Source organism: Marmota marmota, unplaced genomic scaffold, assembly GCF_001458135.2.
Source record: "Marmota marmota marmota unplaced genomic scaffold, marMar, whole genome shotgun sequence".
NCBI classification, from domain to species: domain Eukaryota; kingdom Metazoa; phylum Chordata; class Mammalia; order Rodentia; family Sciuridae; genus Marmota; species Marmota marmota.
The window spans coordinates 34401880-34407557 of record NW_026000142.1 but is presented as its reverse complement, the minus strand read 5'-3'; the positions used below and the strand labels follow the sequence as shown (position 1 = coordinate 34407557).

At 33.8% G+C, this 5678-nt stretch overlaps 1 protein-coding gene across 1 annotated transcript in view; it reads left to right on the top strand.

The window, feature by feature from the left end:
- Nucleotides 1-3410: 3410 nt before the first annotated feature.
- Sema3d (semaphorin 3D) overlaps nt 3411-5678 on the top strand; it is a 100364-nt gene continuing 98096 nt past the window's right edge. The window contains exon 1 of the mRNA XM_015488221.2: nt 3411-3574. The gene's annotated coding sequence lies outside the window, so the exon portion shown is untranslated. The remainder of the gene's footprint in view (nt 3575-5678) is intronic.

Below are 5678 nucleotides of genomic sequence, written 5' to 3'. Positions count from 1 at the left end.
ATCTTTCCAATAATCAATTATAGTCTTTGTTACTTGCTTACATAAAAAGATATAGTGGCTCCCACTTACACAGAAAATAAGCTCCCCATTTTGATGTCTTAGGCCCTGGTTATCTGCAAGTTGCCTTTATGTCTAGTCTCACTTCTCACCTCCCCCACATATTCTCCATGTTTCAACACACTGAATTTCTTCAGTTCCACAACTATTCATTAAGTGCTTAATTTGTCTGAAATTCTGAGTGAGGTGCTGGGAATTCAAAGATAACAAGACATGGTCTTCGCCTTGTACAAACACTCAAGAGTAGGAGATATGCAATCAACTCCCTTATCCATATGGAATACTTGCCAAAAACCCCAAGTCCCTGAAATTGAGGAAAATAATGAATTATCTATACCTGGTATTTCATTCTAGAGATATACAGCTATGATAAACTTTAATTCATAAAACAGGAACAGTAAGAGATTAACAACAAGTAATAATAGAACAATTATAACAATGCATTGTAATAAAAGTTATGTGACTATGATCTCTTCAAATATCTTTGTACTATACTCCCCTTTCTATTGGTAACAGTGTGAGTTGATGGCCTTTCCCATGTGATGAAATACCATGAAGTGAATGACATAGACATATCTTTGCAGCATTAGGCTGTACTGAATTCTGGTGGTACATCAGGAGCATCTGCTTTGGGTAACCCTAAAGCACTGAAGCCTGACAAGGCCAGATGGGTAGTGTGAACAGCAGGGATATGCTGGATGAAAGGAAGATTCATGAGGAGCATTTGTACTTCTGTTAGAATTTATTTCTCATATGATGTGTTTTATCTTCATAATATCTTTTAACGTTTATGGAACGTTTTGTATACACTGGAAGGAACCCAGAGCTCTATTATAATTAATTTTCTTAAACTAAATACAACTTTAATCATTTCAGACCAAAGACATAATGCTATAATATATTTTAGTAGCTCCAAATGCAATTATCCTATTTGTGAAAGGCTAATATCCAACAAATACTCCGTATGGTTGTAAGTAGAACTGAGAAGAAAAGAATGGAACCAAGAGATTTCATACAGTACTTACTCCAGCCCACTGCCTTTTGGTTTGTCAAAACTAAGATGAATCTAGCTTAGAAACTAAAAGGAATAATAGTTATGCATAAAATAGAAGAGAAAATCCTCCAAAATATGAAATAATAATAAATCCTGTAGTTGAGGGATAGAATATATATACCCTATATTTAAGAGATTAAGAGTTCTGCCTATTTTACAGAGGTTGAAATTTCCATACTTTTAAGAAGTATCTTCATGTCTATTTTTGAGATATTATCTCTTTTATATTTATCATCAATTAACATGAATTATTTTAAACCAATGATTTGGTTTTAAACTCATAACATATGATAGAATTTAATAAAGTAATGAGCAATATTATTATCTTGTCAACATTCAATATTCTAGTTGTAGAAAATTAGAGATTATTGTTAAGTATTTGAAGTGAAAAAAAAAACCTGTTGAAAATATTTGGGTTCCTTAGAGTATCTGTTTGTTACAATTAAAAATAAAGAATTTGGACAGACATCAATGAAATGAAAACTAGGAACTCGAATTCACTTATCAGCTTTGACAGCACACCATTATTTTTCTTTAGAGCATATGACTTCAACTCACCAACATTATATATCTTCACTTATAAAATCATTAATTTGTATTAATTGATTTCAAGGTTACTTTCAGCTTAAAACTTCTGATGCCATTGCTAGATCAAGAGTATGTCTCAGACTCCATTTGGTCGGAATCACCTTGTTTACATTTTCTTTCTGCACATTTAAAATAGTGATAGTATAATCCATTAATCACAGAAATCAATCTAAATACTATCAAAAACAGAAAGCAAAAATAATAAGCCATAAACTGCAAGAGAATATTTTCCAAAGACATATATGATAAGGTACTGTGATCCAAAATATGCAAAGACATTAAAACTCACAATAAGAAACAACAACATTTTTAAATGGGTCGAAGACCTTACCAGACACTTCACCAAAGAAGATATAGACAGTAAAAAAAAAAAAAAAAAGCATATGAAAAGAAGTCACTCTATACGTTATGTAACCAAGTAAATGCAAATTTGAAACAACAGTAAGTTATCACTATATACTTATTAAAATGGCCAAAATCGAGAACACTGACAACATGGATGCAGATGAAGATATGGAGCAATTAGAACACTCAATCATTGGTGTAAATGAAAATGGTACTGGGATCTTAGAAGCCAGTGGGCAGCTTCTCATAAAACTAAACATGTGATCCATCAATCAGACTTCTTGGTTTTTACCTCCAAAAGTTGAAGACTTGTGTTTACAACTGTCCCACATACAGATGTTTATAGCGGCTTTATTCATAATTGCCAAAACTTGAAAGCAATAGAAATGTCCTTCAAAAAGTGAATGGATAATTAAACTGGCTGATCCAGACCAAGGGATATTAGTCCACAGTAAAAGATATTAGATAGTGACCCAAGAAGACACAGGGGAAGCTGAAATGCATATTACTGAGTAAAAGAAGCCAATAGGAAATGGCAGCATACTGTACAATTCCAATTATATGACATTCTGATAAGACAAAACTATGGAGACATGAAAAAGATGAATGATTGGGGGCAGGCGAGAAGGATGAATAGGGAGAGCACAGAAGCACACAAGACTTTCAGGATATACTATGATGATAGATACATGCCATTATACATTTATCCAAACCTATAAGATGTACAATATCAAGATTGAACCCTAAACTATATACCTTGAGTGATAATGATGCTAATGTAGGCTCATTGATTGTAAGAAATGTGCCACTATAGTGGAAGATGTTGATAATGGGGAGGCCATATATGTGTTGGGGCAGGAAATAAATGTAAATCTGTTTCTTTCAATCAATGTCACTGTTAATTTTAAAATGCTCTAATAAATCAGGTCTATTTTAAAATGTAAAAAGGAAAGAAATGTTAAGATTTGTGACATAGTTTGATCCCTGCTTTGTATATATCAATTTTATCAAGTTTCAAATATTCTTATAGGTAGATATTTTAAATTGTAATTCAAGAAAATGAGAATAGTTTTAAACTATTTTGCATTTAATTGTTTTGTGTTTATATATTTGATCTACATTTTAATATGGTGCTGAATATCATATAATTATACATAAAATGGTATTGATAAAATAAAAATATCATACATCTCACTTATTTCTAAATGAGTATATATTAAAAACTGTAATTATTTGTAAGTATTTTAATTGGAACTTTCATGTTATATACATGTATTTGCACACAGAGAGAGAGAGAGAAAGGAGAGAGAGAGAGAGAGAAGTAAATGTTTTGCCTAATAAAATTTTTTTCTTTCATTTTTTCCCATAGATTTGCTGCTGTCAAATAGCTGCATTCCATTTTTGGGTTCATCAGAAGGGCTGGATTTCCAGACTATTCTGTTAGATGAAGAGAGGGGTAAGCTGCTTCTGGGAGCCAAGGACCACATTTTCCTGCTCAGTCTGGTTGACTTAAACAAAAATTTTAAGAAGGTCAGTTTATTTATATATAGTTGATTAGATTATTTTAATTTTATCTGTGCTCTTCTGCTTTGTATTAAGTGATTTAGTGTCAAATGCAGTAGGTCCTTTATGTATCAAGAAGAACACAATACATTAAAAAAAAGACTCAAAATACATTTTGATTTTTTGTGGATTTAAGTTCACATGCATGTTCTTTATTAAGAGTAGATGAGAATAATACCAAAACCATTGAAATTATAAATGAAAGGAATCAAAGTGTGTAAATGTGAACTTATATAATGCAAAATTTTGGATTAAGAAATAGCAAGTGAGCTATTCATCAAGAGTGAACATTTATACTAACAGTAATTATAAACTTGTATTTTTACTAACTTTTAAATAATAAATAAGCATAGCTCCACTTTACAGTGTGGCTGTGGTAGCATTTTAATACCATACTTTCCTCTGCACACTTCATTTTACACCTGTACAAGTTTCTCTTAAGGCCCAGTCACTCCTAGATAATGACGTCTATAATGCCCCAACTCTGCACTGCTTAAGAACAGTCTTACCACTAAATATAAATGCACAAAGACAGAACCAGATGCTTAAGCAATAATCACCTCATTGACATACCAGTTTGGACAGCTATCTGCCCACTACACTATCTTTACAAGAGACAAGAAACACCAATGAGAGTTCATAGTGCCTGGTTTTAGGAAAATAAGAAAAGATACATGGCGGTAGGTAGGAAGGGAAGAGTTGCCAGTGTCACCCTTACCATATAACTTCAAAAAGTGTGAAAAGAGACACTACATGCTTGGGAAAAGGGGAAAGAATTAAGTCCAGGCCTTGGACTTGAAAGTCAGTACCAAATCTATTATAGCAAAACCCAGTGCCAAGCAAAGCCCCATGATCCCTATGCCCAGGCCAGTAACAATTGTCATAGGTGATGGAACTGCATTAGCCAGGTGGCTGACTGTTTCCACCACCCCTTGCCCTACCTTGGGCAATAGAAAGAGGATCAAGACTCAAGCTACCAGGAAGCAGGACATCAAAACCACCACAGGATTTCAAGCAGGACATGAAAACTACTACTAGGAAATAGGACATCAAAACCACCACAGCCTCTAGAGGAACCCCAATGTCAGGAGGAGACATGTGGTACCCATCTATTGAACTTCTATTCCAGACAGCATCTTAAAATCCTCATTGAATGAGTTCTATGAGTCTGTCTGGCAGGGAACAGGTGTTCTAGGAGGATTTAAACAGAATTTTTTAAAAATTTAATTCACAAATAATGATGATATGTATTTATATGCTATGGTATGTTATTTCAATGCATGTATACAGTGTGTAACAATCAAACCAGGATTTTATCTTATCTGATTCCACTGCAATGAAACCTAGGGGTAGAATCCAAAGGCCCCATGGCCATGCCACAATTCAAAGACAGAGCATCTAGACCTGCTCTGACATTAGGAGGAGACCTAGATGACAGTAGAATGGGCTGAATTTTTGGCCTATATCAGTTCCAGCCTTGGAATGGGCTTGGGGCATTGGCCTCCTCTAGCTCACCTGACTGCAAAGGTTCCTGTGGCTATGAGATGCAAGTGGAACCTAGGTTAGCATGAACTGTGGCAGTGAAGGAACTATCTTTATTACTTAACTCCCAATTTGGAGCATTATTACCCTATGTATAGGTATGGTTGCACAAATGGTATGACTCTACATCATGTACAACCAGAGAAATGAAAAGTTGTGCTCCATTTGTGTAAAAAAATAAAATAAAAATTTTAAAAAGTTTATTCTAAGACATAATAATAAAAACCATCCTCAGGTCTAGAGAAGGATACAAGTATCCTGGTAAAAGAAGGTCAAATGTCACTATTCTAATTTAGCACAACCAGTTCTGTGCCAAGATGTATTATAATCAGGTTATTAAAGGTGAAAGATGAAGAGAAGATTCTCAAGGCAGCAAATGAAGAAACAAATAACACGTAAGAGTGTCCCAGGTTATCCAACAGCAGACTTCTGAACAGAATCTTACAGACCAAGAGTGGCATGAAATTTTCACAGTACTGATAGAAAAAAAAAAAAAAAAAAAAAAAAAAGAAAGAAAGAAAAAGAGTTC